This window comes from Lonchura striata, chromosome 1 (genome assembly GCF_050655825.1).
Source record: "Lonchura striata isolate lonStrDom1 chromosome 1, ASM5065582v1, whole genome shotgun sequence".
NCBI lineage: Eukaryota > Metazoa > Chordata > Aves > Passeriformes > Estrildidae > Lonchura > Lonchura striata.
Window position 1 is genome coordinate 103,135,908 of NC_140703.1, and position 24,183 is coordinate 103,160,090.

The following is a 24,183-nucleotide window of genomic DNA, read 5'->3' on the forward strand; positions in this document are numbered from 1 at the left end:
AGCTGCACTGAGCCTCTGAGAGGAGATGAGTTTAGGAGCTGTCTGTTTTACCAAAAAAAGACTAACTGTCTGAAAGTTAAATGCTGACCTTTCCTACTTGTATAGGAATACAGAGATTAAATACACTTTCATACCGTGTTAACAGACTTGCCTGGAAATGCAGGGATGTATGGTTTGGGGTTTTTTGTTGCATTTTTGGGGATTCTGGTGGTTTGGGGTTTTTTTTTGTTGTTTTGTTTGGTTTTTGTTGTTGATGGTTTGGTGGTTTTTTTGTTGTTTCGTTTGGTTTTTGTTGTTGATGGTTTGGTGTTTTTTTATTTGTTGTTTGGTTTGTTTTTTTTTGGTTTTGGTTCTTTTTTACTGTTTGGCTGCTGGTGGGCATACTTTTGAATGTAGAAGTATTTATATTAATGTTTATGAATAGTGGTAATATGCCAGGATCAAATTCCCAGCTGTTTTAAGTCAATATATCTCAACTGTACAGTTGAGAGGGTAAATTTTGTGTGAAATGAGGAGCCAGCCCCTAATTGCAATAATTTTCCCACCTATAATCCACTAGTACTTCAGTAAATATGTAGCTTTTTACCTCAGTGCATCTCACTGGCATATCTATATAGATTTAAGTAGGGGAGAATGGCATAAGGAGCAAATACCTTGTCATTATTATATGTGTTTTTCCTTTGCTAAAGGAACATTACCAGAAAAGCTAAACTAGCTCCTCTAGAATTACTGTGTTTACATTATTATACAGCCTGTTTTTATCCCAAATCATTCATTGCTAATTTTGGTTTGTGCGCAAATATTACTTGTTTATCTGAAGGGCTTTTTTCTGATGCTCAGCTAATGCAAATAATGTTGAAAAAAAGCAAAGATTATATTCTGAAAAGGTTCTTCCTATTTTTTCATTTAGTCAGAGGATATTTCCAAAGGAAATACACTGAAGTGCATTGTGTTGGAAGTACTGGAAATACATTTGATAGTTACAAACTATTTAAAAAGGCTGTCTTGGCTTATTTGGATTTTGGCTGTTTTCTGAAAAGAAAAGCCACTTGAACAGTTCAGTAGTGTCAGAGATCATTGCTGAGGAAAATAATCTTTGCCAATGTTTAAGACTTGACAAATGTTTGCCCTTTAAATAAAACCTGTATCCCTTTTACTTTACAGTGTAGTCTTCTTTCTTCATGCAGAGTTGTTGGGCAATGACATGATTGGAAGGTGCTGTGGTAAAGCCATAGATCTCTAAAGATGGGCACATTGAGAAGAAGCCTAAAGAAAAAAATTAAGCCAAAAGCCAGTGTGAAAAGGAAATGTTACACTGTGAGATAATAAACTGTTTATAAGACAAAGACCATTGCAGCTGTAAGTAGAGTTTGTAGAAATGAGGTGAATGCATCCTTAGATGCCTGAGGTGAGTGGAGGCTCTGTCTAGGTGGAGAAGATGATGACTCTGGAGCAGGGGATGTTTTTTAGGATGAGGCAGAGCTCACCACACAGCCAGGCTGGAGAGGAAGACGAGTTCGTACGAGCAGGCAGCCAAACCATGAGAGGCACTTGGACAAAGCTCCCAGGCAAATGCTCTGATTCTTGGGGTGCCATGTGCAGGCCCAGGAGTTGGACTTTGGTGATTCTTGTGAGTCCCTTCCAAGTCAGGACATTCTATGATTGTATGCCTATATACATATATTTGTATGTATAAATTGGTGGTGGTTTTTTAGGTTAGTCAAGTATGCAGGAAGGTGTGTGGTGATGCAGTTTCTCTAAAAGTATAGTTGAAATGGATGAAATCTCCTTGGCTTCTCCTGCAGCATGCTGTGTTACCAAAGGCCTTGAGCCTGAGGGTAATACAGTTTAATGATTTGGAAGATTGCTGCCAGTTGTTCTTGTAAGTCCAACATCTCCTACCTAATAAGATGGTCTTTTATTTTAGGAATGTGTTTTGGTGGTTCTTAATAGTATGAGGCATTTTTAGACGTTCTTCTTGGAGATAAACACCACTCAATTCCTGTATTAAAAAGAAACAAAAAGAAATGTTAGCTAGAATTATTTGACACTTCAGTGCATTGAAGAAGAATGAAGACTAGCCTCTGGAATAGGTTAATACTTTCAGGCAATATCTTCTTAGCCTGATATTTAATTTTGTCTTGTTTGTACCTTCTGTAATACTATTGCATTGTGTTCTGGTAAGTTGTTTGTTTGCCTCAGAATACATTAAAGAAATATTTGGTGACCCCTTAAAGAAATGTACATTTTACTCATTAGAAAATACAGGCAATATGCATATATAGCAGAATTATTACATTTCTTTTGAGTATCTCAGCCTCTTTCATGTCTTCTATTACTAGAGCCCCTGCAGATCAGCAGGGTCATGGTTTTCTTAGTTGTCCCTTTGAAACCAATTTTTTTTTTTTTTTGGTTTCTACAGGTAACCCACTTCTTCACACTTCACACTGCTTATGTTTGAGCAGAGTCAGGAATTCCCCTTTTACCAATGCTGGCCAAGTTGAGAAAATTTTCCCATGGCCATCACTGTGCTTAGAGGAAGTACTTCTTGTAGAACAACCAGCTCTCAGACTCCTTTGCCCTTCACCTGTCTCCAACAGGCGAAATCTGTTCCTTTGTCAGTCTAGGGTTGCATTTCTATTGTCCCTCTCTCTTAATTATTTCAGAATCTTAAATTCCACTGTCATGGTAGAGGTGCTGGTCTGCTGTAATACCCATAAGAAAGGGCTCTGTAAATTGTAATTTAAAGTGCTGCTGTGAGTATTAACTTCACTATAATAAAGTAAAAATGGAACAGGTGATCTTACATCCCTTCAGATGCTGGGAATCTTCAGTTGTGCAGCATCAAAATGGCCTCTGATCAGAATGCAGCATAGTGTGAAGACCAGTCTATAAGAAGGGTTTTTTCTCTATTTTCATTATTCAAGCTATTGCAGGATTCTTTAAAAAAAAAACTCCCGATCAATTCTATTGTCAAACAGAAAGATGTTCTCAGAACTTCTTGCTACATTGCTGGATAAAGGCAGGGCAATGCAGGTTATGTATCTTCAGATGCTGAATGGGAGCTTCTTGCTGGCTCCTCTGGTACAGTGACCTGGCTGAGTTTGTCCTGCAGCCTGAGCCACCTCAGGTGAACTCTGATGTGCATCACTAATCCCTCCTTGTACAGTGGTCTTCTGTCAGGTGCATACACATTGCCTCTGAGGTTGTAATCAGCCTTCACATTCCTGTTGATTCATTGATCAGTGCCAAGCAATTGCCTTCTCTGTTTTCCAAAAATCTGATTGTCACCATCCTGCTGTATTAACTGTGCAGCAAATGTTGGAATGCTTTAAGTCCTCTGTGAAAACAACTTTATTGTAAGTCTCCCCTTAAAAGGCGTTACCTGTTTTGCTCTCTTCATAAGGTGCTTTGAAGCAGGTGTTCCCCCTAATGTAACCTGTGTTGTTCTGTCTTCCAGCCCTTGTGCAAAAACTTCTGACTTTTGTCTTAGCTATTTGAAAGCAAAGGTACATGCATTCAAGCCCCCTTCACCTCTGCTAAGATGTCCTTGCCTTTGTAGGATATTCAAGAGAAGATGAGCTGTGTCTGTTGTGGCAGAGCTCTGGTCACACAAACTATTCCACGACACTTTTTGTACCCCTGAAGAGTGGTGCCATCCTCTAGGATGACAGGTAGTTCAGATAATGCCTATTTCTAGAAATGTGCACTGATGCCTAGTTCCTCCTGGTCTTTTCTCAGAAATTTTATGCACAGGCACCAGGAACCTGGTCATGCTGCTTTCATAGTGCAAATGAGAACTTCATACTCATAGAAAATTTGGGTTTTCTCTAATATTATCATAAAAGCAGAGTTCTGAATTTCCCTTGTGGATGTTAGAATCCCCATTCCAACTCTTGTGTCTGCTGATGTTATTAACACCTTCACTCTTTAAATCTGCCAACCATTTTTAAGTTGTTGAATTCCCCTTTAGTGTCAAAATTAAAAGGTAAGTGTACTTGTTTATAAAAGCTGCAGTTTTGTTCGGCTTTAGATTTGGCTCTCCAGGTTCCTTAGCTCCCCAGCATGTGTTAAGTCAAGTACTTGGACTGAAGAATAGTCATTGCAGTTTAACTTTCACGGTATAATATTTTGTAATGAAATGGATACAGCTCATTTTGTTTTACTTTGGATGTGATTGATTTGACAGTAGTTCCTGTTTGGTTGATTGAGAAATTAAATGATGAGTAAATGAAAAATCTGAGTTCTCAAAATGAAACCAGATCGCTGCCTGTGTTTTTTTCTCATTGTCCTCAAATTTTTTGCTGATTTTTTAAAAAATGTGATTAAAAGCAATATGCTGATTTTCTCAATTAATCAAATTTGTTTTGGCTTTGTAGCAAGATTTTTGGTTTTAATTGTTGCCAGGCTAAAATCTCTGTGCAGCATACTGTTTTTTTTCAGTAATGGCAACTTACCTGTAGAAGATTATTCCAATAATGCTGTTGTTCCTTGGGATAATGCATCATCTCACTGGTGGTTTTTTGTGCCAAAACTTGTGTGAAACATTTACAATGAATATGAGACTTTTTGGACTTTCTGGATAAATAGAGTTTGCTAGCAGTAAGTGTTTGCAGTAGTCAAAGTTGAGGTCTGTCCTAAGTATTATGTGAGGAAAACAGAGCTATTAGGCAAGTGGTAGTGCTGAGAGTCATAGCAACTCTTTAATAACCACTTGCTTCAACTTCACTATGAGGCAGTGAATTACCCTTTGAATTCCTTACAGAATTCTGGTCTGAAATGTTACATATAGAGTATTTTTTTGGTGGATTCTAAACTGTACTTCCATGGCATTCCCTTGAGTGCAGCAGAGAGAGGCAAGCTTGGTTAGTGCTGATTCACTTCAGGCATTGCTTTCTATACGTGCAAGGGACGTACAGTGACCATCTGTAACTGCTTCCTATGCAGGGTAGATGTAAATCTGGTATTGGCAGTTCATATAGCTTTCATTTCTCATTGATGCATTGTGACATTTGTCTTTACCTGAATCTCTTCCATAGTCCTCTCAGTCCCCTGTGGCAGGGGGAAACAGACAATTGGATAGCATTGTATCAGTGTGATTTTAAATATGATGGATGTCAATAAAGTGCTGATTTACATTCAAGTAAGTGGAAGATTTATATGTATACTGCTAGTGCTGCAAAGATCAGATAGTTGTGCAGAAATGAGCATAGAAACAACTTGCTGAGTTCCCACAGTTTGAGCAGACCACTATTAATTCAGTCTCCCCTCTCACACCCAAGGTGGACTATAATATTCTCCATATCACAATACTACTGCCTTTTATTTATTTTCTTCAAAATCTGATTCCCAAGTCGCTCTCATTCTTCAATTATTTTTAAAGAGTTTTTTTTCATAATACATTTCTTTAAAAACCCATTAAAGCAGTAATTTTGAAGAAACTATCATATTCTAAAATGTTTTATCCACACTACTGGAAAAAAAATGGATCTTTGGTGTTTTCTTAATTTCCTCAAAGTCTGAGTCCTGGGATTAACTGAAGTAAATATTTGGGTTCACATTTGTAAGGCTATGTAGGATGAGGGGATGAAGTAAGGTAGTCCTAGATATTTTTTTCATTGCTTTTATTGTTTCCTGTCTGTTACTTCTGCTATACGTTGCTAAGATATGCTCTGTTTCAAGGTTTTATTTAATTTGATCTTATATAAACCCTTGCTATCTTTATCAATCACATACAATTATTTCTTTAAAAGGGCCTGGCCAGGCTTCAACAAAGTGGGCATGAATGCATCCTTAAATGCATTCAATGACCAGAAGGAATGGTGAGGGAGGTTTAGGTTGAGTATCAGGAAAAGGTTCTTCACCCAGAGGCTGGCTGGGCACTGGAACAGGCTCCCCAGGGAGGTGGTCACAGCACCAAGCCTGACAGAGTTCCATGGGTGTTTGGACAATGCTCTCAGGAACATGGTGGGATTCCTGGGGTGTCCTGTGCGTAGCCAGGAGTTGGACTCAAGGATCCTTGTGGGTCCTTTCCAATTTGATGATTTTTTGAGAGTTAATGTTTTTTGTTAATAACATAGGTCACTTTATAGCCATATCAATGAAATGATGCTGCTTTGATGTCTGCAGTTGTGCTGTGTTGTTTCCCTTTGAGTCTTTTCTGACAATCCAGACTGGTTTTTGTTTGAAAGTTCCCTTGTAGGATACTCCATTCCCTTACCTCCTCCTTTGTGCTTGTCATGTTATGAACCCTGCTCAGATATGGATGGTATTCAATATTAAAAATTCTCATTCCATCCTTCCTTTGCCCCCAGTGGCTAATATTTAGAAATGGAAGGTGCAAGGCAAAGAGACAAAGCTTTCAGAGTGGAGAAACTAACTTGCTGTGGAAGAGGATACTAAAAATTTTGTTCTTTTCAGATATGTTCAGTTTAAAGTAGTATCGTGTGAGGGTGTTTGCTCTCAGTACCACAAATTAGGATGACTTAAGTTGGCTAGTCCATTATAACATATCATGCAGTACAAAGCTGGGGTGCAGAGACAGCTGTGGTGCAGACATCTTCAAAACAGGAAGGGTGAGAGAGACAAACAGGGAATCACCCTTGTACTTTAGTAATGGAGGTAGGTGAAAGAAGCATAGAAGCCCGAGTTAAAAATAACAAGAGTGATTCATCCTGCTTTGGAAAGATATGTAAAATCTATTACTGATGGTTTTCAGTTTAAATTAAGTCAAAGACAAGCAATTTGTTATAGTCATGGTATCTCAGATCAGTATTTATTTTAATCAGACAGTTTCTTCCAGTTGGTCACACTAATGACTCTATATGAACCAGATATCTTTTGCTCTTTTTCTTATGTTTCTCAAGTAAACGATATGCATTTTTGATAGTATTTTACATTATCTTTTATATTAATTCTTGCTGTGGCTACAGGTGTTGCTAAGTGAAAAGTTACAATTTGTGCCACAAATAAGAAATTGGAAGATTGCCAGTAAACAAATGAGCCCCTGGTAGTTGCTGCAAAATCCATCTGCAAAGGGATTATATATCATTACACTTGTAATAATACAGGAATCATATTCAGACCTGCAGCAGTGTGTTCTGTGGCTGCCCTTAATGGCTCTTAATTGCAAACAGCTTGTAGAGCTGTATCTCATTTTAAGGTTCTTGTAAGTGAAATCTTATTTTTAATGTGGATGTGATGAGCACTCAAAGCAAGGCTATCCGTACAATTAATTTTTTTCTTGCAAAAAATTGAAAATTTTATGCTGATAATTAAAGTTTATGAACATGACTACAGTATTTCTTAGAAGCATCAGCAGAAGAAATTGAAATAGATGAATAGATGAGTTTTAGAGACCCTGACGTAGGGTCTTGGATCATTAGGGAAGTAGTGGTGCAAGCAAGTGAATTTATAGTTAATGCAAATTATTATATGGGAGAGGGAACAGCATATGGCTAATTATAGGACTACATCTGTAGTAGTATGAACTTGGTTGAATATTGGATTACAATCTGGTCTTGTCATCAAATTGCAAATTACTGTGTAGCATAATTGATGCAAACAAAATGGTATTTCTAAATTTTAGGTTAATTGTTTTCCTGTGAGGGATTCTTGTGGAGTTTTTAAACTTTTCTAGGACACATGAGCAGCTCTAAGAGCTCTAGGCTAATCATTGATTTTTGGTCACTCCGTGTATTTCAACAAAGGCCTCTAAGAGCATAAGTCACTGTTTCAGAAGATCATTCATGTAGATGATTAAATGCACCATGGTAAAAATGGGTCTGGATCATTTGTCCAGCTTTCAAAATTATTTGTATCAAGCAAGTTGATCTAAAATTTAAATACACTAAGGTGTCTTGAATATGCCATTCACATTACCTTATCTTCTTAAATTTCTTTTTTTGTGAATTTTAAGTTACTTTTTTAAAAAAACTCAGGAGTCCTGCAAAATGAGCATTTGACAGTGTAGGTAGAACATTCACAATAACAGCGAAAACTTAACTATAATTTCATTTTTTTCTGAAAACATATAGGCTCTTCTTGGCACTGCATTTTTTCATCAGTAAAGATTACAGTGTGTTTTTAAATAGTAAGTTGTCCTCTGAATGTCGTGGTTTAAACAATTTATATTTCCTTAATTACTCATTTCTGCGTAATTCTTAACTAATGGAATACCCTCCTAAAATATAAAACATTATTTTTGAATAAAAATTCTTGGAATTTGTAACTTTTTGTGAAGTATAGTGGTATTTACATCTCATTCAAAACCTGGATAACAATAAATGGGGGAAAAGGAAAGTAGTTTCCTTTAATACCATTAGAGCTGTTAAAATTTGTATAAATTTGTAAATTCTTGTGCAAAGGACCTAATAACTGTACTTATAATGGGTGGTTTGATCACAGCTAAAAGTCTAAGTAAGGGACTAGACAAACCTGACATCAAAGTGTGGTGATTAAGAAGTTTTGGATACAGTGGGAAGGCAGGCTGAGCTCTTGAATACAAGCCATTTTGCTCAGACTGCTTTGTGCTCTTTTTCCAACCAATAGCAGTTGTTAAATGTTTGCACCAAACTGGTGTCATTCTTTATGAGATCTATGCCTTATACACATATTACAATCCTGAAACTCTTCAAAATACTTACTTCTTTTTGCTTTGTGTAGCTGCACCTGCACCTGGACAATGAAGTTTGCTGCTTGCTTTTCTTCAAGAATAGTCCAATTGCATGCTAGCTTCTCATTTTCTAAAGTATATCTATTTATGTTCTACTTATTTAAGATAACAACTAAAACATCGTCTGGATTTTTAAAGTATTTGCATTTTTACTATCCCTGATGCATTTTTGTTTAAACTGCTAAATCAGATCAATCTTTATGCAAGTTCCTTTTAAGCTCTAACACCGGAGAACATAATGGTTTTACTTTGCCCATTATGAGAAATCACACACTTTATGCAATTTTATTTTCACTTTTTCAGATGTGTAATAAAGTGGGGATTTGTTTCTGAACAGAACAAGTAACTTTTTTGGAAACGGATACCAACATTGCTCTCCAATTTTATAGTTGCTAGCACCTTTAAAACTTTGATAAGGCATCTTCTGTTTCTTCCTCTATGTGAAGAGTAATTTCTGTGTAGTACTGGGTGTAGAAAGATTGGTATAATGAAGTTCAGTATCAGTCTTGCATAAAGGGAGAGTAAATATTTGCAGATCTTGAAGTGAAATGATTGTACTCATGGATGCCCATTTCTTCATGGTTTCATTGACTTGTACTCATACGCTTAGAAGTTTAAAGGGACATGTGTGTGCTCGTGAGAGATGTCTGATGTAGGCAGTATCTCCAGCATTCAGGATGGAGGACAAGGGTAAGGAGCTTTCATGTCCCCACTTCATCTCTCAGGTTCCTCTGGGGGTGATGACAAACCAATTTCTTACATTTGTAAGAATATATACACAAATTTTACTTTGTGTATGTGTAATGTTTAGATGTTGTCTGTTGTTATGGGATAGTCCTTAGCTTCAATCTTGCTTTCTTCAACTTTCATGGGTCTGTTTCTGCTTTTCCTTGTTTAGAGTTTGTATTTGAAAAGTATGTTCATAATTTGTTCCCTTGATGGGCTAACAGAAGATGGGCTCATATATTATAAGCTGCAAGCTTGTGGCCATCCTCCTGTTGGGGGACGCATGGTCTGCTTGTGAATCAGCTGTGCTGCAACCTTCTGGGCTTTGCATAATGTTTTACTCAATTTTACTTTTTAACCACCATCCCATGAACAACATTCTTGATTATCAATACTGTTTTTTCTTGCAACCTTGTGCAGTTTCTCCTCATGCTTGTGCATGCTCTCTCTCAGTGCTTCCCCCAATATCCTATTCATACCCTCATCTGTTGCACACTCCTGCAGCAGAAACAAGATGCCTGTGTTCTGTGAAAGGGTGGTTGTTCTGTTTTCAGTTTTTGGCATAGAAGTGTACTGCCTTATTAAAGAGCTCTCCTATCTTTCAGTCCAGAAAGAATCCTTACAAAACTGAGAACTCCTTCCCAAATGCATATTATGAAGCATGTTTTTCATACAGTTCTAAGAACAGAAGCTTACCACAGATTCCAGTGTGCTGAAAATTATTTGCAAAACAGCTTTCTTAGACTTAACTTTGGCTGAATAGGATTATCATCATTATCAATTTCCCTTTATATTATAGATGGGCTTTAAAAAAAAAATGTAGGTTTGAGGTATGACAGAGGTAGGTGATATTTTTAAGTGTGATAATGCACTGAGATGTGGAAAGATGAAATTCTGTAGGACCTAAAAAACTTGACTGGTTACACCTACCTCTTTTTTTGACAGTATGCATCTTGACCAGGAGGCAAGCTATCTTCTTGAAATCAATTAACATTTCCAACAGAGATAGAGTAATGCCATGTTTATGCACAGAAATATGTTGCAGGCAATGCCATCTGCAGAGCAGAGCTGACTAGCTGCTGCTTCTACAGGATCAAGTTTTCTGTGACTGTTTGTGTGAAAAACTCATCCAAGTGGTGCCTACCATTTTTTCCCCCTCAAAGCACCAGCCAGCGAAGAATAGTGTTAAGAAACATATAAAAGACAGTATCTGATGGACTTGCCCCCTGGGCTCTGAACCTGTTCTAATTTTGTAAGTTCTTCCTGCTCCCACTGCTATAAATGCCGTTGCAGTGCTAAGGAACTATTTGGAGAGCAAAAAAGAATCAGTAGGAGCTTCCCCAGTGTCTTTTAGAAAGGCTTAACATAGGCCAAGCAATATCCATCCCATGGGCTCTAGCAGGTTTAAAATAAAATAGAAAGTGAGGGAGTGGCATTTGTCCTCAGAAATTCTGGGGTGTGGTGTCCCCTTCATCCATACTCCTCAGATAACAAAAAAGAGAATGCAGAGTTTATGTCTATGATGATGGCAGGATCAGAGAGAAGCAAATCAAGAGTGATCAGCCTATCTGTAGTATTTGTATTTAGTAGGGTTCTCAATGTATTGGATAATGTTTAATTTTTATTGCTGTAGGTGAGCTTCTGTTCCTTTACCAGCATCCTGCCCATTACACGTGTGCACATGTACAGAGCTGTGCACAATTGTGCATGCACACACATGTGTTTGTTTAATTAATGAGTTACAGCACAGAGGTCTCTTCTGGTCAGTTTTAGAAAATGCTATTAGTCTGTTCCTTCTGTATCTTCTGCAAAGGCTTTTGTATGTACTAGCTAGCACACTGTTTCACTTTTCATTTTTATGGGTATAAGGAGAACTGAGCACTTGTGTCTCAGTATAAAATATGAATGGCAATTAATCTGTTCTTTTATCAAAATATATAGCAGGCATGTACAAGACTTTAACAAAAATATGAATAAAAAATTCACAGCCAAAGTCTTGTGATAATATTTTCTCAGCTTTCACTTGTCTCTTCATTTGAAGATCATGTTTCAAGAACTTTTGGAAATTTATACTTATTGCTAAAGTGTCTTGTCTTTTTTCCTAAATATGTTTGTGTGAACAAAGACAATCTTCTACCACTTCTGAGCTATTAAAAGAAAAATGGAAATGAAAGGTCTGTTTAGTTTTACAGCTCTATAGCTACAGTAAACAATAAGACCTAGAATTTTTCAGTGGAAGAACATGCCATTACTGAACAGACCTGGCTAGGAATCAAATTATGAGGGCATAGTTTATTCTTTCAAAGAACAAATATGTAGAAAGACAAAAGTGAAGGAATAATTAGGTATAGGGATCTCTTATCTATGTATTTGTTTGAGGTTTTTCTCTTAATTTTTAGACTGGGATAGGTTAACAATTAATGTTTTTCAAGGCCACCTTTTTATTTTTTGTAGAGGTGGTGATAATAGACTATTCAAACAGTACTACCTGAATGAAACCCGTATGATGAGACTATTTCTTGTTTTTTCTATGAAGACTTCAACTGCATTTAGAGTAACCAGATTACTCATTTCCTAACTATTTTGTTTATTGCTACATATCCAGAGCTATTGCAATATAATTTTATAATGCAATGTTGTGATTTTTTTTAAATAAATCACAGCCAGAATCATGTTATGATGAAACCAAGTCAGATTTAGCACATTCAAGCACAAATGCTAGTCAACAAACTGCTGTTAGAGCTATTGTTTACTCTCTGTATCACAGAAGGCTTGCTACTACATCAGTTTACAAAGGACAGAAGGCACCCTTCCTCTGAGGAAGCTTTGTTTTCCATATCTGTGTCTCGTTTAGGCCTGCAGTGAAGCTCCAAGCTTACTTGTACGGTTTAGCTTTTGGATTTTTGAAGTAATCTTAAATCAAATTCTGTTATTAAACATTAATGAGAAATTTGGCTGAGTAAAATGTTCAAAACCTTTACTCACAAATAATCATAAAGCTTTTCCAATTGTTACTTCTTCTTTCACCTCTGTTTAAATAAATATTTATAGTGCCTTGGGACTGAGAGAAGTATGGCTCTAGGAGGTCAATGTATGACATACATTATAATCCATAATTTCTTGTGAAAACCTCCCATGTTAAATATTTGAGCTCTTGCTCAAGGATCTGATCTAAAGCATTCTTCTGGAAGCTTAACATAAGAAGAAAACCTACCTCTAATGGGGCCTTATTTGCAAGCTATTTGAAGTTTTATTGATCTCAGGTAGTGCCTTTAATTATACCAGAGAAAGGAAATGCAAAGCTCATAGCAGGGATATTTATAGCTTCATGAAGATCCTCACCAGTGAACATAGACTTTACTTTCTAATATGCAGGTGAAAGAAGAAGGATGAGCCTCAGATATTCTGGTCTTGCTGCTAGTTATGCCAGATTGCTTTGTGGGATGTGAGAATTGACGCTGCAGTTACGTTGGCAATGGAGATGTTCTTACTTCAGTAGAACAGTTTGGAATACTTTGTGTTTCTAGCATGTCCAATGAACTGTGATGATCTTAATGTAGCAATGCAACTGAAAAGAATAATGATCCAGAAAAAGTAATAACCCTGAGGTTACTAGTCGTGATAAAATTTGGAAATGTACCTTAAAAACATGTGCATGCATGTAAGTTTGTGCATGCAAAAATAAAACATTCAGACAGAAGGGCTGCAAAGTTAAGTAACTTGGGTGGAATTAATCTCACCCACTGTTTCAGTGCTTAGGTCTTGCATAACCAATCTCCCTCATTTATATAAGTTGAGAGAGTCCAAAATCTGAAAAGCAGCTCTTACCATCTGGAAATTATTAAAACCAGTAACCTTCTGGCCAGATCTTCTCTCCCTCCCCTGCTTTTACGAACTGTGGGGAAAACCTTGACAAGTCGCATGGAGTATCTATCTAACTCTTAACTGGCTAAAGCTAAATGAGATACACTCTACCTTAGGAAATATTTGGCATTTTATGTAGATTCATTGAGTCTTTTAAAACACAGACTATAATTATTCTGTTTAAGTTTAGCCTTGGAGGTTACTGTTTCTATTTTAGGCCTGGAGAAGGGCTTCAGTTTCTTTTGCATACTCCCATATTTCTAATGAAAGAATGCTACCTTTTCCCCTCAAATACTGCCTTATATATACTGTGATAAACTTACTTTTTTTTTCCCCTCATAATTTTCTAGACTTCTCAAATACAAAATTCATCATGGAACACCATATGGATACCCACGCAGTTGTCACACAGCTGTCAGCTTCTAGTATTTGAGATGGCATAGCTAGTAACCTGTTGCCTTCATCCCCCGTGCATACCAGAACTGTGGAATGAGACTCATCTGTGGTTTTAGTGGGTTTGCAGCTATTTCTGAATTCTCACTGTTCCTCTGCTTTCAGTTAAATTGGGTTCCTCTAAAATTTTAATGTTCACAGATTCATTTATTTGTTATGCTGGTTTTAACACTAACTTCTCAGTCAAGGTGCTTTACCCCAGTTCTCTTTTCCAATCTGTTTTCAGGCTGCATTTGTCTGCCTTCTTTTCCCAGTTACTTTAGCCCATGTGTCCCCTGTCCCTTTGCTCTTAATTCTGCACTTTTTTATCCACTCTCCCCACATAGTGTTTCCAGTGTTTGTGATGATAAACTCAGTGGGATCACGACACTTTCCTTTGCCTCTTTCCAAGAAGTATTTGTTTGTCATGCTTGGGCAAACTTTCACAGTGAACTTAAATTCTGTGTGGTTATGCTTTTTTTTTTTTTTCTCCTGGCTCAAAAGTACATGTGTTGTGTGTAAGATCTAAAAGGGCAACATATTAGTCTTACTGGTAGGGGCAGTTTTTGCTAGAAGAGCATTTTTTAGTCTTCCCAGAAATTCTGTTTAGATGTTTAGACTTTTTTTCTTCTTATTGAAATATAAGGGAAGATATACTGATCTGGCCACAACTTTTCAGATGCTAAAGAAACTGTCTGAAATAAGTCCATAAAATCTATTTCTTGATTTAGCTTCTAAGTTGAATTTTATCTGCAGAAAATGCTATTTTTATGAAAACTTTGCTGCCATTTCTTCTTCATCTGTTAGTAGTAGCAGAAATCTTCCTTGGATGCAGATTCCTTTATTTCCACATGTATGGTTGGCTTCTCAAGTTAGCTAAATTACCATGCAGCTTGTGTAGAGGCAGCCCTCCTGTTCCTCTGACCTCTGCAGCAGTGATTGGGAAGTGTTTGAGGTATGAATTTTGCCTGCTGTCTTTCTTTTAAGCAGTTTGGAATAAATTTTAATCTTAATGCTATTCTATGAAGAAGATAAAATCTCTAAAAGGAATGCACTTTTAGATACTTCACAGATAAAAATGGCAGTTTTCTTAGGAGGCAAGAATTTTGCTCTTATTTTCCAGAGAGTGCACTGTTTGTAATTATACAGACAGACAAGAAAGGCCTTTTTTTTTCTCTGCAAACCTGAATATAGAAACTTTGAGAGGAAAATAGGGTCTCCGCTGAAATACACATCAATATATAGATTGGAGAAAACTTCTAAAATGTAATTTGCTTTGGTAAGAGCGTAATGTCAACAAAAATATTTCTTGATGAAAAAGACCTAGAGAGCACAAAGATTTGTTGTAAATGCCAAAAATCATTATGGGCAGAGGAGGGTATTGTTTTCTTTCTGTAATATTGTTGTCTAATGTGAACTGAAGCTTGAAAATACAAGTGGCATTTCCTGTTCAAGTTTATCCTTCCCTGGAGAACAACACAAAAAATATTCTCATTAAAGATCTGGAATAAATGAAAGAGAATTACAGATTCCTAGGGTTAGTGCAGACATCTATTCAATGTTCCATAGCCAAACCTAACAATGAGCTGACACCAAAATACCAACAGTGTTACTTTAGGTAACACCTTTTACATACCAAATTGCATGATGAAGATAGGGTTACAGTGTTATACTAATTTGTGGGACCAAAATGTGAGGAGGAAAAGTTTTCAGTTTAAAGATTTCTTCTTTTTTTTAAATTGGAGGCCCTAAACATAAATTTTGGCTTCTAGACAGGAAGACCATTGTAGGTTAGGCTTTCCCCTAGATGTGGAGAGCTTACAATTATTAACTAATCTGTGTATTAAAACCAAAAATAACCTCTACTTTGGCTCTTGCTTTCGCTCCAGAACAGATCTGGAGTGGCTGCTTGGTACCTGAATAGGCAATTGCCACCTCTGGTTGTTTAAGACCCACTGCAGAATACAGAGGAGTTTTTGCTGCCATTTGCACATGAGAGGTGTTAAAGTTGGGGCAATCCTTGTCTCTACTTGTGCAGTATGGAAATGACAGTAGCTGCTGTTATGTTTAGATGTTTTTCCTTCAGCGCTGAGAGACAATTTTTTTCTAACATAGTGTTAAGCCAAGTTATCTAAGTTTGAGAAATCCTGTTGTAGCTTGCACACTAAAACAAAAATTTAGTTGGTATATAAAAATTGGTGACTTAGAATTAATAGTGGTACTTTGGGATGGATGGATGGATGAGTACAGACATTTCAGAAAAGATGGGCTCAAAAGAAAGGGGAATGAAGTTTCCCTTTGTGGGAAGGAGTGTCTAAGATGTATGGTGGTATTTTCTGGGATGGCCCACTCTTAAGGGAAAAGTGGGTCATAGCAGATGGATGATAGTGTGGTTGAGACCCTGTGGTTCAGAGTTAGAGATGAGACCAGAAACTGTGGCATGATTTTGGGTCTTTGTTGTAGACCACCTGACCAAAGTGAAAAAATGGGCAAAGCCTTTTTTACACAGCTGATGATGTTTCTGAAACACTTGTTTTTCACGTGGGGAGCTCTGACCCTTGTTTTCAGGGGAGACTTTAACTTCCCTGGTATTTCCAGGACAAGCAGTGTGGTGGGATGCAAACAGTCCCAGAGATTTCTGGAGGGTATCGCAGACAATTTCTTGATGCAGGTGATGGAAAGACCAGACAGATTATTAGAATAATTGGATGCAGCGTTTGCATAATAGTGGAGCTCAAGACCATGAACATATTGAGGAGAAAATATTAGAAAGTATAGACCTCGAATAGAGAGTATTCAAAAAACTGATAGGTGGAGATTTCAAGGGAGGCAGCTCTAAAAGGCCTCTCTGAAATCCCATGTGAGTGTTGTAGATAGCTCAGCATCTTAGATGCTACTAGATGCCCATGTTTAGCCTACTGAATCATGACTGGAGTGCTTGAACACACAACTCTCATACAGGGATCTGAATATGGATGTCTTAATCTGAAACTGAATTTCATCTGAAGAGTTTCAGCCTCAGGAACCTGCTTGACAAGTTTGCCTTTGGTTCACAGTAGGTCTTGTTTTACAGTTTAAAGAAAATGCCTGCTAGATTGTTGATGAGAAAAAAGACAACCCCCAAAAATTTAAAATTTGAAAGTACCAGATAAAAAATAAATTGTATCCACTGCAGAAATAAAGATTTCAAAACTAAAGCTTGAGATGTGATGAACTTCAGAATGTCCACCAATCATGATGAAACTATTTTGACTCTGAGACTTAGGATAACAACACTGAGGACTTTGCCAATTTTATATTTTTTAATAAACAACCAACCAACCAAGGTAACTATTTTTTTATAAGTTCTACCTACTCTTGAGTTACAAGATGCCCAGGAAAAGAGCATTGCATTATAATAACAAAAAAATTAGGAAATACAATGTAATTATAAATGTCTTGTTGATCTCTGAATCTGTGGAGTCAGTGATATCTTAAAGGAAGTCATGAAGGTAGTACAGTTTGCCTTCCTGCATTTTCTACTTTGTTATTACTTGTATTACAAGTGCCAAGATTATGCTATAAAAAGTAATTAAATAATACTCGTATCTGCCAATGCAGTATTATGCTATTTATAAATAGCTTTCAATTTTACAATTTCCAGTGTTAACAGACAAAAAAAAAAAAACACACAAAAAAAAAAAACACCAAAAAACAAAACCAAACAAACACAAAAAAACCCCAAACAAATAGAACTGGAAGAATACTGAGGTTTGAAACTGAAATTACTACTACTGACATTTCTGCATTGGAAGAATTTTATAGACATGTGCTGGATTTGGTTTCTGTTTTATATACATGGTTTGGATTGAACAATACTGTCAAATTGTAAAATTATATGAATTAGTGCTACACTGAATGAAATGAAACAGATTATTTTTTAAATTGCTAAAATGTACTAGTTTATCATGAAATGCTAGAATAGCTACATTTATAGTGTTTAAATCTGTTTTTTATTCCAGATATTTCTCATTACATTATTGTACACATTCTTTGGAGATGCATATTTCCTTTCTTGCTTGGAGAAAATTGTGAATGAATATGAAAAATCCACTTGGAAAAATGGAAGTTCTGATGCTACCAGTATCATCAGCCCAAAAGTTGGTAGAAAATACTGAGTGGGTTCACTTACTTTCAAGTGTTCTTTCAGGGTAGTATTTACACACTAAATTAGTAGACTGCAAGTTCTTGAACAGTGAAAACTGCATGCTTTGTAGTGCACTCCTTAGGATTCAGGTGTGCCTCTTCACAACTGGTCAAAGCAGAATCAGCTACAGCACATTGCTCCAAATCTCATCCTGGTGGATTTTGAGTGCCTTGAAGGCTGTTCAGAATATCCCTAGAAATGAGGACATCCAAAATAGGCAGAAGTGCCTTCCAGCCCCAGCTGTCCTTGAGTCTGTGACCTTCTGCAGTCCAGAGAGCCCCTGGCATCAGCATCACTGTCACTCGAGCCTGCCACTGGGGCTGGAGCCCAGTCTGGGAGGCCATGGGCACAGATGGGCCACTCATTTGGCTTATGGATTCATCTGATAATTGGATGAGAAAAGCCTGCTGTTTGCAACTCTCTTACACTACACTTGATTTAAAACAAATAAGTAAATTTGGTAGTGCAAGCATTTGGTCGTGACATCTGAACAAACAGTAAAGTTGTTGCAAGTTTTTCTGAAGGACATAGATAAAGAAATCAGACAAAACTGTTTCAATCTACATGATTTTTTTTTCTTGAAAGTCTCTTTCCATCATTACCTGCACTTACTGGTAATTTCCTGTCAAACTTGTAGCTCAAGGTTCTGGCCTTTTCTTGTGCTTCTTTCCACAATGGGAAAGCTGATCTTACATGGCTGTTCCCCTTGAAAATCTTTCAGAGTGGTTTAAGCTTTCCCTAGTCCTCTTGTTCTTCCTCAGGAGACAGTGTGACCATCTTCCCTAAAGTAGCACATCAAATATAGAACTCTTTGTTCTGTTAGGAGTCTTCCCCTGCCCTTAGATGGTTATTAAATAACATTCTGCTTTCAAGAGATAAAAAATTGATTTGCAGTGATTCACTCTAGGTGCTTCTTCTCAAGTAAACTCTAACATATATGTGTTGGAAAAATTCTAAGCAATTTTCCAGTAAATAAAGGCATTGTGATAACTCAGACATACTGCTCTGTCGTTATTTACCAAAGACTCTCTCTTCCTAAAAATAAATAGGACTTTTAGATTAGAAAGTAATTTCCCGAAAGTTCTCCTATGCTAAGAGTTATATTGCTTAGATAAACCAAGTGTGAGGGTTTTAGCTGATAAAAAGAAGAATTGCAGTTTTCTCAAGGGAGAAATAGAAGGCTGAAACAGTGAAGCATCTCTTGAGGGCAATTCTCTAAAGTTTTTTAGGTGTAGAAGAAGACACAGTATGCTGTGATTTCATATTGTCAAACTGTTTGAAAAAAAAGAAATTGCATCATCTTGCATATCTTTCTCTGTAGAGAATATTTTAAGGTACTCCACTAGATTTTGAAAGTAATTGCCAGCAAAATTGCCAGCACGTAATACCAGAAGTGTTGAGAGAATAGGAAGCTGTGTTCCAGTCTCGGTGCTGCCTAGAGGTGGTGGTGGTTTAAGGCAGAACGGAGAAGGAGCCTGGGCAGTGACTTAGGGACCTGACAGAATTGCAGGTAACGACGCCTGTGACATCGCAGAACGTGCCTCGCTTGGCTTAATTTAAAAGCTTTCATAATTACAAATGTCACATTTATGATACAGTGATCTGACTCAAATGCTAGTGTTTTATGTTCCTGTTTTGAGAGTAAAATTGAAAAAATATTTGGTCGGTTTAGGTTTTTTTTTTAAGCTTCGTTTTAAACAACTCATGAAAAATATTTTACCATCTTGTAATGGTTTTTTGGGCTTTTGTTGCCTTGCGGCTGACTGCTTAATGTTCTGGGATTTTTCAAAATCAAGGTTATTGAAAAATCTGTTCTAAATACTTTAATGTTGTAGAACATATTAATGTTTATGCACATCAGAGCAAAATTGTACTACTTTGTTCTGAAAAGACATTAGCCATTTGCTGTTTGGCTGAATTTTGTTGATTTTTTTTTCTGTGTCTTTGTTGTGGCAAACTAAATTGTATAAATGTAATAATAGATCAGTGAGGATCAAACCAAATTATTGCTCACTTCTAAATAATTTTTATGACATGTGAATGCTCTGTGAGTTGAGAATGCCATTGATTTAGCAGCTTCTTACAGGAATTGAGTTTGGGCCTAAACAGCCTCACACTTGTACAGATGGAAATGATGAGCCAACCACAGAATATGCCATGTCATATTTTATTGTTTCACTTAATTCATCAGCATAAACCCTGATGTGATGTACTAAATAGTGCTTGAGCAGCGCCACCTGAGTAAAGGCAGCAATATGCTGCTTGTGCATAGGATGTGCTGTGTTGACTGCTGCTGTCCCTGCTCACATTTGTTGATATTTAAAAACATTTGTTCTTTCAGTTGCTTAAAAATTCCATGCTTGACAAATTCTTGTACTCATACAGGGTGAGGCAGTAAAATTAGACATGAACAATGTAACTTTCAGAAGGTCAGTCTTACCTATTTTTCAACAATCTTGTTGTGTACCTGTGCTTTGTGTCAGATTTTCCATGATTCGCAAAAGAAGGAAGAAAAGTCCTAACAGAAGCTTTGAAATAAAATAGGGACAAACATTTAAAAATATTTCTTTTCCTAACATGATATTTTCAAGAATAGGATATGCTTCCTCTTTCCAGACAATAACTATTGTAGTTCTAAGATCTTGATTTAGGCTAAGCAGCATCTTTTTTCTTGAGTATGCCCATCAAGGATCTTTCAAGAAAACAACAGAGACACATTATTCTGCTGTTCTGACACTTGTGTCTTGTGCCATATATAATTACATATAATAAAAGTGACTTCTACCATGTAAATTTTATAGAGACAGTGGAAAAATAGGGGACTTCTGTCCTTTAAATGAGATAAAGTTAAATGGTTTTGAATTAGGAACTCTTCTAGTTTGATAGTGGTGACAGGAAACACCAGCTGTGACAGACTTGTGAGGAAACCTTGGAGAGAAACTTGTGGGTGGCGAGGAGCACTGCAGTGAAAATGCTCAGCTCTCATAGCCATACTCTCATCTGTGGGTAAATGGGCAGATAATCAGTCATGTGCTTTCTCCAGAGGCAATTCCAACATATATTTTGAGGAGTAGGAAAGGACTGAGCCCTAATATGAAGTGATTCCTCTCTCCAGGGCTGGAGGTACCCTTTTCTCATGAACATGTCTCTCCTTCCTCCTCTCTATTCCTATATTTATATGTCAAGAAAATTGAACAGAATTTTTTGTCTTAGCCTTATTAGAAGACATTTGCGCGTTTGTACATGAAGACACATATTTTGCCCCATTTTATACACATGTAATCATGTAGTCTGAATAACCAGTTCCTGTACATCCTTAACTTTTACATAAAGTCTGTTCAGTGATATTCATCTCTTGTTGTATATTTAATTGGAAAACTGTGTTCTTCCTATAGTTTTATGACACAGAGTGTTTATAATATACATGCTCAATAATCAGGGGTAATGCCAGTGTTGAGATTTCACTTCTGTGTTTGCAAATTTGCTGTTGTTGTAAAGTCAGATATTGAGGCCATAATTTTTTTAGAACATGATAATGAGGTGCCTAGTAATAGATGTAGCTGAGTGAAGCAAAATTACAGCTAAGCAAACTCAAATTTTCCTACTTTGTGATATAAGCTGGTAGTAGTAAGTAGTAGAGATCAGAAAGGATTATGTGAGTTTTTTCTTCCCTTGGCATTCACTGAAGTCAAACACTGAATCAACTAGTACCAGCTTATCTACCTAGGTGATACATTTAAATGTCAATGACAATTTTCATGGTAGGAGTTGGATACTGAGCTATTGTATAAATAGGTTTCCACAACCAGTCTGAACATTGTTTTCAGCACTGTTCTGTTTCATAGTACAATCTTGAAAGAACACACCTTGAAATGCAAAAAAATACATTTTAGTGAATGACAATTCTATTTTGGAGAATTCCAATTTAGCCTGTTTTTGAAGAGCAGAAATCCAGATCCACAAAAGAGCTCAGATCTCCAAAATGTCTTTTAAGTAGTTATTTAAGTTACAAAGTCTAAATTCAATCTGAAAAGAACCTTTCAGATTTGTCCAGAAGTCTGAATTATCACTACTGAATTTCTTCATTCCTCTGCTTGTCTTTGTATCCCCTGTTCTGTCCATCTTCTCAGGGCTCAGCAATGTGGTGTTTGTTTGCTTTGCACCAAGCACTTGTTAATATTTGTTTGAAACTTCAGGATTGGCCTGCATCTGACCAGCATGTCTCTCCTAATCCAGGAAGGGTGTTTTTACCACCTCTATTATATGCCTGCTGTATTCATCCATATACAAAATTTATTCCATGTGTTCAATTCTTTATTAACTTATGTTAATGAAAATTATGTGCAATTGCTGATTGCATTGCACAGTCTACATATGCTGCTGATGTGCAACATCCTACAGGGTACAGGAGACTGAGTTCTTCCTGGTTCCTTCCCCCAAGGAAGGATATTCTCTATACAGATGACAAATTTGAGACAAATTTTTTGAAATGTCCTCTTTTTATATCTTGCATTTCTTTTTTAAAATTTGCCAGAAAGAAACTGGACATCTAGTCCAAAATTAGGAGGAGTAATGGAAATAGAGGAACAGGGCATTTCAGATGGGTTCTTTCATTTGAAACTAGTTTAAAATTATGAGGCATGCCTATTTTTTATGTCACTTCATGTAAACCATTTAGTTGTGGTAAAGCATGTGAGCAAGAACTGAGAAATGTGCACTTGGCCGCAATTTTTTCTTCTGTCAGATGGAGCACCCCAGTTCTGAAGGTGTTTTGCATCATAAGGAAGTTACAGACTTTTTGTCAAGCAGGTGCAATGTATTTAAAAATCTATGGGTAGTAATCTTCAGTGTCCATGTATGCATTTTAGCCTTGGCTTGACTGCTTCACCAGTAGCACATTACTAGAGAATATAATTTACATGGGATGAAATTCTCCAAGAAACCTAGAGAAGAATGTTCCTTGCTAAGATGGAACATAATTTTACTAGGACAGCTCCTTAAAGCACCTATTGTCTACTCTCATTCTGCTATTGCTTCACTTCAGGTTGTTTAAATATTATGTTGGGTTTTTTCCAAAGATAGGGAAAGTGTAATGTGTAACTTCTTAATTGCTTATGACACCATTAGTGATAATGTCATCAGTTTAATGAAATAATACAAATGACAAAGCTTTTTAAATTAAAATTTCTTAAATGTTAGATTCTTTTTTTTAACTGTTCAGGTAACTTCTTCATCCCTGGGTGGGTTTCTGAGGTCTTTCTGTTGCTGTTATTCCTATAACCATTCATGCTTTAAGTACTGTAAATAGTTAGAATACTCCAGGATGTTTGATATATTACCCAAGTCTTTGAAAGACCTTGACCCAAGAGCTTTTAAAATTTAATTTCCAAAGTAATCACATTCCATGTAATCAGGATATGGCAGAGAAGGCACGTGGACTGGTTTTCTTGAATGAATCGGAATTGCTAACTGTGTGAGAGAATACATGTTTCAACTCCTATATTTCTTTCAGTGTACTTAGCTATTATTTTGACAATAAAACACAGCCTTTTGTGGCAGCTGAAACACCTGGAAATTTTTCTTTTACCTCATGTGAAATAGGTATGTAACAGTAATGGATAAATTTGGTTCTTCTGCAAAGTGGTGTGTGCAGGCTGTCTAAACATAGGCATAATACAGTCAGCAGAGGCTTTTTAGGGCAATTACAGTGTTCCTTTTCTGAAAAATCTTTCACTGCCTTTAATAGCCAGACCACCTACCAGTAGATACCAGAAGTCAAATAAACTAAATTTACTTACCCTCTTAATGTTCCCTCATAGTCCTAGTAACTATTACTACTATTGCTAGAATTAGAATTAATAAAGATAAAAATACTATAACTCAGTAGTAGAAATATAATTAGTAAAGTACATTTTTCAGTTTATTTCAGACCATTGTTTCCAGTTGCTTTTATTTTAACTGGGATCAGGTATTTTACAGGTTCATGTGTTACAATGATTTGAAATGAAAAATGGAGTAAATGTTTGTGTTATTCAATAACTGGTTATGCACACGTCTTCAGGTATTCCAGAATGGCTTCATTTTTATTGCTGTCCTCCAATCTAGCCTTTATATGCTATTAATAGTGAGATATTGCTGGTGCTTTGTTTGTTTGTTTTGGTTTTTTGGGTTTTTTTTGTTAAACTGTGATGTTTGCTAAAGGTGTTGTAAGGTAGATCTAGCTCATCAAGTACTCAGGTAGCCTCCTGCCTGTCTGCTCACAAACTCTCACCCCATGACTTTAATGTTTCCTCCACATCCC

General features: G+C 36.6%; 1 protein-coding gene across 5 annotated transcripts in view; it reads left to right on the plus strand.

The window, feature by feature from the left end:
• Positions 1-24,183, plus strand: part of CDKL5 (cyclin dependent kinase like 5) — a 129,287-nt gene that overhangs the window by 51,023 nt on the left and 54,081 nt on the right. The window lies entirely within an intron of this gene.